Below are 14095 nucleotides of genomic sequence, written 5' to 3'. Positions count from 1 at the left end.
TAAAATTGTAATTGCCAATTTTGGTCTGATCCTCATCTAGCTTTAGAAAAACTCCTCTACCAAGAAGGAGAAAAAATTACCCATTAATATCTAACCTGACTTTGGAGCTAATGGATAGAAAGCCATGTTGAAAATCAGTTTAGAATTGTGAGAAAACAACAGACTGTGCATTTTACGCAAAATTTGTATAAGCCTGTGAGCTTTAGGGGAATGGGCAACAATAGCCAAATTTCATTTAAGAAAAAATAAATAAGAAAATTAGTGTCGTTTTGTTAAATTTAAATGCAGCTCGTTCAAGGTTTCAGAGACCCAGAATTTCTATTATGTTTCCTTTGTAAACTCATACGACCTTTCTTCTAAAAGGGAAAGCTGCTTTGTTTCTAACACACCCTAACCTTGGTCCCTATACGTCAACTCTCTTACTATTTCTTCAGTAAAGTATATATCCTCACGCCTACAAATAAAACAAAGTGAGATACAAACTCCAATGCTTTTTTTTTTTTTTTTTTTTTTTTTGAGACGAAGTCTTGCTCTGTAGCCCAGGATAGAGTGCAGTGGCGCACTCTCGGCTCACTGCAAGCTCCGCCTCCCGGGTTCACGCCATTCTCTTGCCTCTGCCTTCAGAGTAGCTGGGACTACAGGCGCCCGCCACCACGCCTGGCTAATTTTTTTTTCTTGAGACGGAGTCTTGCTCTGTCGCCCAGGCTGGAGTGCAGTAGCGCGATCTCGGCTCACTGCAAGCTCCGCCTTCCGGGTTCACGCCATTCTCCTGCCTCAGCCTCCCGAATAGCGGGACTACAGGTGCCCGCCATCACGCCTGGCTAATTTTTCTATTTTTAGTAGAGACAGGGTTTCGCCGTGTTAGCCAGGATGGTCTCAATCTCCTGACCTTGTGATCCGACGGCCTTGGCCTCCCAAAGTGCTGGGATTACAGGGGTGAGCCACTGCGCCTGGCCTAATATTTTGTATTTTTAGTAGAGACGAGGTTTCACTGTGTTAGCCAGGATGGTCTCGATGTCCTGACATCCTGATCCACCTGCCTCGGCCTCCCAACAAACTCCAATGCTTTTAAGCCATTTTAGATACATGAGTCACTGGATAGCTGCTAAATATTAACCTGGGAGTGATGGTTGATTCTTTTGAAAAAGAATAGTCTGTGTCAATGTTTCTGTAACAGAGACCAATAAACTGGAGAAAGGCTGATAATTATCTACAAATTGTAGTCCATGATAAATTAATTACTGTTTAATATTTTTAGGTTTGACATAGAAAATATATAATAATCCAATTAACACATTCCAAACAAAACATTCTTCTTTCATTAAATGCATGTGATATATTTTAACATGTTTGTCTTTCTAAAAATATATATTATAAATAAGTTCAAAGAGGTATGTGATTATTTTTTAACTATAACAAATATCTGCTTTTCTTTAGTGTTTAAAATGTGACAGTTTGTTGTTCACTTGATTGTTATCTCATTTAATCTTCAAAATTGTCCCATAATCATTATGATCATTTTACCAATTACTGAGAAGTCATATAGTTTGCTTGTATAATTAATAAATACTTTCTTTACACGTACTTTTCTCTTGTTAGACTCACAAAAATCTGAAATAGTATCATCATTTCCATTTTGTAGATTAAGAAACATAGAGATACTTGCTGAAATGCAAATAAAATTTTGATATTCTTTATTAACATCTGCTTTAAAACTTCGAACAATTGCTACCTCTCATACTTAGCACTCACTTGATGTGTAATCCAATGATATTAGAACCAATTGTACTATATAGATCATTTCCTTTTCCGTATTGAATAATAAATTGGAGTGTACCAGAAGTAATTAATAGTCTTTATGGTAAAGATTGGCAGTAAATTGAAAGATTCTTTAAACTTTGAGCTTATTCATTCTTCCATTGAACATTGATTACCAGGAGAGCCTGTGATTTTAATGGCATTATACATAATCATTTCAATTTAAATGAGATTTTGAATATTTTAATAAGCTATGCAGTATTTCCAATAGAATCTGTAATTGACATCTCAAAGAAAAACTTTCCTTTTATGCTCTTTATGCTTGAACAAGTTTCTAAAGAGCATTTATACAAAATGCATTTCAACATTTTAATATTGATATTAATGTTTGACACCAAAAGTTGGTAAATTCAGTTTTCTAGAGTACTACCTTCTTCAAAGTGAAATGTTAGAGACCATATTGACTCAAATAAATAGGTCAGAATTTCAAAAGAGTTTTCAAACTCTCGTTTAATTGCTCCCAAAAGTCTTTTGTTTTGAATTGGTTTAGTGTAAGATTTTCATTCCCATCAGTGTACAAACTTATTCTTTGAAATAGCCAAAAGCTACTGTGATTTATTTATAACACTCTAATACAGTTGACTCTTGAACAAAATGGGGATTAGGAGTGCTAAACACCATGAAGTCATTAATTCATCTATAACTTTTGACTCCGCAACAACTTAACTTTTAATAGCCTATTGTTGACTGGAAGACTTACTGATAAAATAAACAGTCAATTAATACATATCTTGTATGTTATATGTATTAAACGCTAAGTTTTTACCAGAAGATAACCTAGCGAATGTTACTAAGAATATCATAAAGAAGATAAAATGTTATTCATTAACTAGAAGTGGATCGTTATAAAGGTCTTTGTCCTTGTCATCTTCACACTGAGTAGGCCAAGAAGAAGGAGGAAGATGAGTTGTCTTTCTATCTTAAAGATAGCAGAGGCAAAAACAAACAAACAAACAAAAAAAAAACAAAAAAAAACGTGTGGAAGTTGACCACATTTCAAACCCAAGTTATTCAAGGGACAACTGTAAATGGCAGTTATGTTACTGAATCGGGTTTGAAATATTAGTCATTATTAGTGACATCAGCTAACATCAGCTGTGTTATATCCAGTGTACCCCAAGTCTTATATCCAGTGTACCCCAAAATCCAGTCTAAATCAGGTATTAAATATTAGTCATTATTGCTGACATCAGCTAACATTAGCTGTGTTATATCCAGTGTACCCCAAGTCTTACATCAAGTGTACTCCGAAATTCAGTCCAATTTATATATTTACTCCCAAACTTGTGATTATGCTAAGATTGGTGTCTGATTATAATTGAATAAATTATTAATAAAGCAACCATTCTAATTCTTCTCTGAAATATTCATATTTCATAAAATATATTTAATTAAACTTTTAAATATTTTATTTGCAAAATTGGAAGACAGTGTAGGAAAAATATTGACAAATTAAATTTACCCTTGCTAGATTTTTACCAGAAGTTAATGTTTAAAAAAAAAATTCAGTATCAAACAAATGTGGTAGAGGTCAAAGTATCTCTTCTCGCTCAATGAATAAATGTAGAAGAAAGACTTCAGAGAATATTTTTAAATTCACAAATCTTAAAATGTTATCATTGTGATAATGAAAAAACATTAATAAATTCTCTAGACTAAAAAAGACATGTGGGCTGGGCAAGGTGGCTCACGCCTGTAATCCCAGCACTTTTCTCCTGAGGTCGGGAGTTCGAGACCAGCCTAACCAACATGGAGAAACCCCCATCTCTACTAAAAATACAAAATTAGCTGGGCGTGGTGGCTCATGCCTGTAATCCCAGCTACTCAGGAGGCTGACGCAGGAGAATTGTTTGAACCCGAGAGGCGGATATTGCGGTGAGCCGAGATTGTGCCATTGCACTCTAGCGTGGGCAACAAGAGCAAGGCTCTGTCTCTAAAAAAAAAAAAAAAAAAAAGACATGTGATGCCCTTTTTTTGAGAATCCTCTGTTCCAGAGATGCGATTGAATTCCTTGATGTGCCAACAGAGAGGCAAGCCTAGGGTAGCTCTCAAATTAAATAAGCAGGAGGCCACTAGTGTGAGATGGTCTCCCATATTTTGAGTTGCTAAGTACAAACCGCAACCTAATTTGGGATTATAACGAATGGCTACATCTTGGCCATCACAAACAGTTGGGCTTCAGCCCTTCACAGGCAGCCCACTTTTCACACCATGCCCAAATTAGGCAAATGTCTAGCTGTATGTAGCCAATCAGGTGATTTCCCTACTTCACATCTGTGTTCTTTCTGTGAAATGAAAGTTGATTGGTAACATTGCTAGGTAGAGCTCTTGGAACCTCTTCTAGTTCTGAGTGCTGCCTAATTTACAAATTGTTCTTTGCTCAAATAAACTCTACTAAATTTCATTTGCATTAGGTTTTTTTACAACACACTAGATTCAGTTCAAGCAATTTAGCATTAACTGAGCGGGACCAGTTATATCACAGCTATTTTTACATCAACGACATTTTATATGTCCATGAAAAATCCCATATCTCTGAGACAAAAGGTTGAGGGGAAGGAAGAAAGAGAATCAGAGCAATATTTTATGTTGACAGAACTTACATTTTTAAATTTTACTTGGTTTGGAAAGGACACTAGAAATCAAAAACAAGTACTGTCACTGTTTTTCTTATTATTAACTTTTTTACAACGATAAACTATTATACCTTACATAGACGATGCCACTTTAATGCCATCTCTTAGGACATTTCTATAAGGCCTGGATCCTGACAAAAATTCAGACGAACCTTTCAACAAATGCTTCCTCAACAGTTCCACCTCTGATTCTTTTTTTTTTTTTTTTTTTTTTTTGAGACTGTGTCTCACTCTATCACCCAGGATGGAAATGCAGTGGCACAATCTACGATCTTGGCTCACTGCAGCCTCCACCTCCCAGGTTCAATGGGATTACAAACGTCCACCACCATGTCTGGCTAATTTTTGTATTTTTAGTAGAGACGGGGTTTCACCATGTTGGCCAGGCTGGTCTCGAACTCCTGACCTCAACTGATCCTCCTGCCTTGGCCTCCCAAAGTGCTGGGATTACAAGTGTGAGCCACTGCGCCTGGCCGTGATTCTTAAATTCAACATTCCAGCTACACTTTAATTACAATTTTCAAGCACCCCATTCATCTCACCTCGAGATCTTAGCATTTTTTCCCTTTATCTTGTAGTGTTCTTTCTTCATCTGGTTAATAATCACGTATCCCTCCTATATGAGTTTCTAGGTCATTATACATAGAAAACAATGCTTAGTGACTCATAAAATCTGTTAATTGATCTAGTTTACCCCTTCCCTGTGTTTATCTCTATCATAGCATTTATAGCTCTTGGCTGTAAATCTCTTTACGTGCCGGGTTTCACAAATATTGTATAACTATAATGAAAGTTGAGACTGTGTATGGCATAATGCTGTCTCTCTAGGGTGGCACAATACCTAGTACATAGTTGGAAATTGGTTAATACATTTTGGATGTCTAGCAGATTACCAATGTGACTTATACAACTATCAACACCTTTTTTTGGTAAACCCATTGAGTTTCAACAAAAGACTTAAAGGAAACTGTCTCTAACTTCCTTTGGTGTTTGACCACGTAAAGAGAGGACATGTGATTACAAACACATGAATGATTCTTTTAATATTTGACCCAATAAGAACCTTGAACTTATAAAAAAAACTTTAGAAATTATGTAGTTTCATTTTCTTAGGGGACGAAACTAAGCAACAAAAGAAATATGTAATATATCAAAAAATCAAATCATTAGTAACTGACAGATCAAACATAAAAACTCAGCCTCGAGTCCAGGTTTGGTGACCCCAACTTTTTTCAGAGACTATTGACCTATTTATTTAATAACAACAAGATTATATAAAGTCAAAATTTCTCAATTCTTGTTCCAACTGGATCAGTTGCCAGTACCGTAACCTAATTACAAGCTGACCTGGGCAGATTTGATTCCAATGTCAAATAAGAATAATATCATTTTCATTTTTTAAAACTTATGCAATAGATTTTTTATTGCAACTTATCTAACACCTTTCTAGTTTACAGTAGAATTTATTCCTACTTCTATGAATGTGATTGCTTTGCATATGTTTCAGTTTGATCAGAGTTAAGAAGAGTAAGGTAGTAGACTCTCCAAGAATTACCTTGTGTGTGAATACAGTTGTGTGCTGATAGCTGCAGTAATCACCCTAATTTTATTGGCTAATTTTCTTACTCTTAATAGAGAATCTCCAGCATTTACTCAATTTCCACTCTAAAAGTTTTCAGAGAGTATTCTCTACAGGATCACAAATACCTCCACTCCAGTTAGTCATGTTCATTGTTTCAGCTGCTCTCATTACATGTGTTAGATTTCATGGGGATTTGCTAGTGCTCCTGCTGTCATCAGTTTCTTAAAAATTTAGCCCATGCTCCACCTGCAATCACTTTCTTTATGAAATGCATCACTATTGTGCAATTCACAATGGTCTCCTACCACAGATGTAGATGTACATACATAGAGTTAATCTAATTTGTACAACATTCTACTTGCTACAATCAATAAGATAAATGAACTGAAATAAATTGAAGTAAATAAAGATTAGACTGATCAGAACAGATCTTAGCCAAAAGGCCAAAAGGCAATTAAGTAGAGACTAAATAAGAATAATACCCAGTGCAATGAGTCGAGCCCAATGGTGGAACCACAGACTCTGAGCCCATATCCTCAATCTTTCAGCTTTTTCATTGTGTGATTCTGGGCAATTAACTTTATCTGTCTCTGACTCAGTTTTCTGACTGGTGGAATAGAGATAAAAATTCCCTCATAGCTTTCTAATTTCCCTCATAGCCATGTTATTAGATTTAAATCAGTAAATATTTCTAAAATGTTTAAAACAATACCTGTCATACAGTATTTTTAAAATGTGTTTTTTTAAATTGGCTTTAAGTGGACATCTGTAAAAATTCAGTAACAGGACTGTAAATTAATATTCTGCAAAATAACTGTAAACATTGTGAAAAAATAATCATCCTAAAATTGATATAGGTAATACCATCTTAGCTCTATTAAGTGTATTTTTGTCAGTAGATGTATTATAGATTTTAATAATAGAATACTGCAAATCATCAAGCAGGGATATAATATGCATTGTTTTCCAGTTTACTTATGAAATCCTCTTTTTCATAAAGATTTTATTAAGATCTTTCATAACTTGTGCACATAATCTTTCATGAGAACACAGATGGGAGATTTTGCCTTAAATATATTGTGCTAGTAAGGAATATTTCTACATCATACACTACTATATGCAAGATTTATAAATTATCATCAAGATATTTTTGCTATGTAATTACAATGTCTCCCAGTGTAAAAGTTATGAATAATGCACTTACAATGCATAGAAAAAATAAGTATAGATCAGAAATAACATTTATCATTTTTAACACTGAAAATTATTGAACTATATATTCTCAAAGTATGAAATAGTCTGGTTTTCCAGATATATGGAATACACCAATGGAAATTAGAGTTAAATGCAATTCAGCTAGTATGCAAACCAGTTCAATTCTGCTTGCTTTTATATCATCTTTAGAAAAATAGTAGGCTATAGCTTTTGAAATAATTTATAAGCAAATTTAGTTCACAGTCACTGTTTAATAATCCTTACATTATTATTTTTTTATTTTTATTTTTATTTTTTTTTGAGACGGAGTCTTGCTCTGTCGCCCAGGCTGGAGTGCAGTGGCGCAATCTCAGCTCACTGCAAGCTCTGCCTCCCAGGTTCACGCCATTCTCCTGCCTCAGCCTCTCCGAGTAGCTGGGACTACAGGCGCCCGCCACCACGCCCGGCTAATTTTTTGTATTTTTTAGTAGAGACGGGGTTTCACTGCGGTCTTGATCTCCTGACCTCGTGATCCGCCCGCCTCGGCCTCCCAAAGTGCTGGGATTACAAGCGTGAGCCACCGCGCCCAGCCTAATCCTTATATTATTAAATGTTAAATAGATATTAACATATTTTGGTATGAAGATTGCGAGTTAAAATTTTTTTCCTGATTTCATTTAGGCAGATAAAAAAACATACATTTATATTGGTATTATTCAACAATAAAAGCTGGGATATTTAAATTTCTACTTATGTTAATTTACCATCATTTAATATCCTACATTATAATTATAAAATATATAGTGTAAAAAATGAAAACTAAATTACTTCCATATATAATAAATATTTTATTGGTATTTTAAGCTAAAATGTTCTATTTTTGTGTTTGTCATTATTGCATTTGAGAATACAGTTTATCTAACAGACACAGATGTGATGAACAGTACAGTTCCTAAAGTGAAAAAAAACTAACATATAAATATGTATTTATGAGTGCCTATATGTGTATATTTGAACATGTTTGCACAAAAGCTCATAGAACATTGTATAATAGTTTTATTTGATCTTTACAAATAAAATGCATACATGGCATTTTTAAAGCATTTTTATTTTTAATATAGAAAATGTGGCACATATACACCATGGAATACTATGCAGCCATAGAAAAGGATGAGTTCGTATCCTTTGTAGGGACATAGATGAAACTGGAAAACATCATTCTCAGTAAACTATCGCAAGGACAAAAAACCAAACACCGCATGTTCTCACTCATAGGTGGGAATTGAACAATGAGAACTCATGGACACAGGAAGGGGAACATCACACTCCGGGGACTGTTGTGGGGTTGGGGGAGGGGGGAGGGACAGCATTAGGAGATATACCTAATGCTAAATGACGAGTTAATGGGTGCAGGAAATCAACGTGGCACATGGATACATATGTAACAAACCTGCACATTGTGCACATGTACCCTAAAACCTAAAGTATAAAAAATATATATATATATATATATAGACATTCAAAATTCATCAACTCAGCAAGAATTCTCTATCAATTAGGTACATTATAATAATTTTGTTAACTATTTTTCGTCACATTTTAACTACTGCTGTAAATAATTGGGTGGTAAATAGTATTTAATTATTCATTTTCACAGGCAGAAAGTACAGTTAATCAGTTACAAACGAACAGTTTCACTATGGGAACCAACTATCCAAACATTATAAACAGTAAGATCGGATTACAGATTTGAGTTTCATGTTTTCATTTGGAAAAGATAGGATTACATAAAACATTAAGCAGAAACGCGCTCTTTTTGTTCACTCTATGAATAAATTATTACATTTTGGTTTTGTTGTACTTTGCCACACTTCTCCATGCTTTATTTCATGATCTCTCTTATGGTTGAAAGGAAGAGTCCACGTGGCTAACTCTTCCATCATATTGTAAATACAAAAGCCATGTTCTGTTTGGGTACATGGTTCTCTATCATCATTATTTACATCAACCTCAGTTTCTTTGATTACATTTTGCTCATTTCCTTCTAACAAATTGTATTCATTCTACTTTGCTGATAATTCAAACTCTATTTATTCTGAAAATATTACTGATATTACTAACAGCTCATTCCTAAGACCTCTCTATTTCTCAATTTCCATACACTTCTTTTTTTTTTTGAGACGGAGTCTCGCTCTGTCGCCCAGGCTGGAGTGCAGTGGCTCAATCTCGGCTCACTGCAAGCTCCGCCTCCCGGGTTCATGCCATTCTCCTGCCTCAGCCTCTCTGAGTAGCTGGGACTACAGGCGCCCGCCACCACGCCCGGCTAATTTTTTGTATTTTTTAGTAGAGACGGGGTTTCACTGTGGTCTCGATCTCCTGACCTCGTGATCCGCCCGCCTCAGCCTCCCAAAGTGCTAGGATTACAAGCGTGAGCCACCACGCCCAGCCTCCATACACTTCTTAAGCAAAATTACCCTCTTTTGTGAATTTGTGGCTTACTTAATATGTGGCTCATAATACACACATACAAATCAAGTACCTTTCAATACTTTCCTAGCTGAGCTTAAAATCATATATGCATAAAATTATGCTTTATACATGTTTACAGTATTCTTCACGAGGTATTTAGCATATGGGGAAGAAAATTAGTGCTTGAGTTGGTTTAGTACATCCAAAAGTTTTAGAATAAATATCCAAGAAAAGCTGAACCATAATGTTCTCCAAGTTTATCCAAAGTGAAGTAAACCACTAACAGAAAGACAAATATTGCAGGATTTCACTTATATGTGAAATTTAAAGAGTTGTTCTCATAGAAGTAGAAAATATAATAGTGGTTAACAGAGGATTTGGAGGTTATGAGAATGAGGGATATGGTGACAGCTTGACCAGTATGTACCAAGCAATTGTTAGACAGGAGAAATAAGTTTTGGTGTTCTATTATATACTGGAATAACTGAAGTTAGCAATATTGTATTGTATATTTCAAAATACCTGTAAGAGTGGTTTAGGTCCTCATCACAAACAAATGATAAATGTTTAGGGTGATATGTTGATTACCCCGAATTGATCATTACACAATGCATACATGTAACAATAGGCTTACCCCATAAATATGTAAAATTATGTGCCAATCATAAATTTAATAAATAAATAAAAGCTACAGTAATTATTAAAGCAATAGCTTCCAAGTTTCATACATCATTTTCTTTAAAAAGGAGGAATGCCATGCCACATTATTATTTTTTCTTTGTTCATCTGTCTAATAGCTTAACAAATCCAATTTTTGGTCAGTTACTGTTATCTAAAATCTGACCTAAAAAGAACCTAAAATGAAGCTTATTTTTAGTGCTAACGAATGAGCTGTGAGTAGAATCAATTGATATAAAATGAAATGATATCTGTGATTCCAAGATGGCTTTTTCAGTTGTTACCTTCACAATGCAATGTTTTTTAATATCGATTAGATGAAAAAACTATGATTTTTCTAAAGTTTATAATTTAAAAAAAATTTAATTTTTATGGGTACATAGTAGGTATATACATATCTGGGGTACATGGGATGTTTTGATACAGGTATGCAATGTGAAATAAATATATCAGAGAATGAGGTATCCATCCTTCAAACATTTATCCTTTGAGATACAAACAATCCAATTTCATTAAGTTATTTTAAAATGTATAACCAAGTTATTATTGACCACAGTTACCCTGTTGTACTATCAAATAGTACATCTTATTCATTCTTTTTATGTTTTTTTGTGCCCATTACCCATCCCCGCTTCCTCACCCCCAGGCCTCCCCTACCCTATCCAGCATCTGGAAACCATACTTCTACTCTCTGTATCCATGAGTTCAATTGTTTTGATTTTTAGATTCCACAAATAAGTGAGAACACGCAATGTCGGTCTTTCTGTGCCTGGCTTATTTCACTTAACATAATGATCTCCAGTTCCATTTATGTCATTGCAAAAGACGGGATCTCATTGATAATAGTTACAAAAAAAATCATGGAGCATTATAACTTCAGTTGGCATATTTGCCTCTTTTTTGACATTAAAACAGGTTATTCCAACTCTCTCCATTTTAAATTAGACATAAAAGTTAAATTTATCTCCACTTTGCAAAGTAGTTTGATTTAACTCTCAAGCAGACAGATGGATAAGATGTGATTTCATGTAATTTTGGTTGTTGTATACTAATTTGAGTTTACAGTTTAAAATCACATTGAAAAATCTCCCTCTTTTTTTAGTCAAATACAATTACAGAATTTTAGGTCATTAAAAGAATTGTTATTTTAACCTAGATTTCCAGATCACTGGTTGATAACATTTCAAATTGAGTGAGTAAATAGACTTTGGTTTGTCAGGAATTTAACTATCACTTTCAGGCTACTGACTCTAAAATGTTTATATTTATATTTAGGTTCACTTCCCTGTTCAGTTTCCATGTCAGTCTGGATACCTAAAAAGTTAATCTTTCCATCTTGAGCATGTGATTTTCTTATTTAAAATCAAATATTTACAGTCCAATAATATAGTAAAAAGTGAAATGAGGAACACGTTTTTTCTGATGTAAGCATTTGCATCCGTAACTATTTTGTATTATTCTCAATGTTAGTTTGCCTAAGAGAAAATAAAAGTAAAATCTGATGTATTTTAAAATACACTTAGACTTTTCATTCAAAACAAACAAACGCTATTTATTACTAAATTTATAAGAGTACTCTTAAGTTAAATCCCTATAACATTAATAAAATTCTGCTAAAGCCTAACATAATAAAGTATATCAATAGAAAATGTACAGATGAATAAATTTACAGAAACTACATGTAACCCAGGACCAAGACCAAAAAACATAACACCACCAATACCCAGAAATATTTATTTTTGAAAACCTTCCAAGTCATTTCATTCTCCCAGAGGAAAATCACTTTTTCTGATTATTTACATCACAGATTAGCTTTGTCTGGTTTTGATCTTTATATAAATGGAGTCACCTAAAATGTATTATTTTGTTTATGACTTTTTTCATTCAATATGTTTGTGAAATTTGTTCTTATGTGCAGCTGTAGTTTGTTTCTTATTACTGTTTATATTCCACTATGAAAAAAATAGCACAATTTATTTATTCATTCTGCTCTTGTTGGTCGTTTGGGGAGTTTTCAGATTTGGACAATTATAAATAGCACTACTAAGAATATTTGTGTGTGTGTGTGTGTGTGTGTGTGACAGAATCTCGCTCTGTCGCCCAGGCTGAAGTGCAGTGGCACGATCTTGGCTCACTGCAACCTCCGCCTCCCGGGTTGAAGCAATTCTCCTGCCTCAGCTTCCCTAATAGTTGGGACTACAGGCACATGCCACCACACCCGACTTTTTGAATTTTTAGTAGAGACAGAGTTTCACCGTGTTAGCCAGGATGGTTTCGATCTCCTGACCTCATGATCCTCCCGCCTCGGGTTCCCAAAGTGTTGGGATTACAGGAGTCAGCTACCACGCGGGCCAGAATATTCTTGTCCATATATTTTGCAGAATAAGTGCATGATTGCAGTTGTTACGTGTGGAATTGCTAGGTCCTAAGGTGGATGTGTGTCCAGTTTGAGTAAATACTGCCAAAGAATTCTCAAAATAATTGTATCAATGTACATTCCTACCAGAAATATACAGAAATCAATTGCTCCATAGTCTTACCAAAAATTGTCATTTTCTGCCTCAAAAAATTTTAGGCATTCTAGTAGACGGGCTTTATTGAATTCTGATTTTAATATGTATTTTCCTTGAAACAGGGGTGTGGGAGTAGAAAAGATGTATTTTCTTTATGCCTAATAAAGTTAACTGTGTATTTTATGTGAATAAAATAAAGTAAAATACATGAAATAAAATAAAATTTTTAAAAGTGTGTATCTTTTTTCTTCAAGTGAGCTCCTCTGTAAAGTAAGCTCCCTGTAAAAGAAGCAAGAACTTGTTTCTTTTAAAAGAATTGCACAAATAGCCATTTGGATAGTCAGGTTGTGAGGTGCAAAGTTTTTTTTAGTTAATTTTCTTCTATCTGTCTCATACCCTGTTGGTAGCCAACTCTGTATTAGACGCTGAAGTTAGAAGTTAGGAAGCAAAGAGGAAACACATGTACCTACTAAAAATAGATCTAAGCAAAAGTGCAAACTCTGTCTCACGTCCTATAGATTGTATCTAAAAATTCCTATTTAATCAATCTTATTCTTGACATTATCATTGCAACCAACTTTTGAGATGTAGCTTCTGTCACCTACGTTTCTCAAAGACCACAATGAGCAGAGGCTTTTCACTGAACTATGATGGAAATGTAGTATAAAAAATAATTTAATTATTTTAATCCATTGAGGTTTGTGTGTTCCTGGTTCCTTTCACATACTCAAACCTTTTCTCACTTTTAGTTTCCCTGCCAACTTCCATTCTGAAATTGCCCAAGCTTTTTTGATAATAAGATATTATCATCTTAATCATTTCTCTAAAGCTCAGTTCCTACTATGACTTCAAAATATTACATATTTTCCTACAACCTGTTAAGTCAAATACAAACACTTTGGATCTAAACTTGAGATTGTTTTTATGTTCACATTTGACACTTTGACAGAAGTTGTGATATATTTTGGATATATCCAATTAGACCTGGAAAAGAACAAGTCACAACTTGGCATATCTTCTTCTATAACATTTGTTGAAATTAAAGAAAAATTACTAGTGTAGCTGCCAAGACTGGCTCTGAATCAACAGAGAGAATCTCTAAAGAGAATTACTCTTACGGGGAAAATACTGCAAACACTTATACAATCATATATACAGGGACAAATAATTAGGAATCTAGTTGAAAGAACGTGAAGTTATAAAAA

This window comes from Hylobates moloch, unplaced genomic scaffold (assembly GCF_009828535.3).
Source record: "Hylobates moloch isolate HMO894 unplaced genomic scaffold, HMol_V3 SCAFFOLD_4, whole genome shotgun sequence".
NCBI classification, from domain to species: Eukaryota; Metazoa; Chordata; class Mammalia; order Primates; family Hylobatidae; genus Hylobates; species Hylobates moloch.
Note: the sequence above shows the minus strand (reverse complement) of the source record.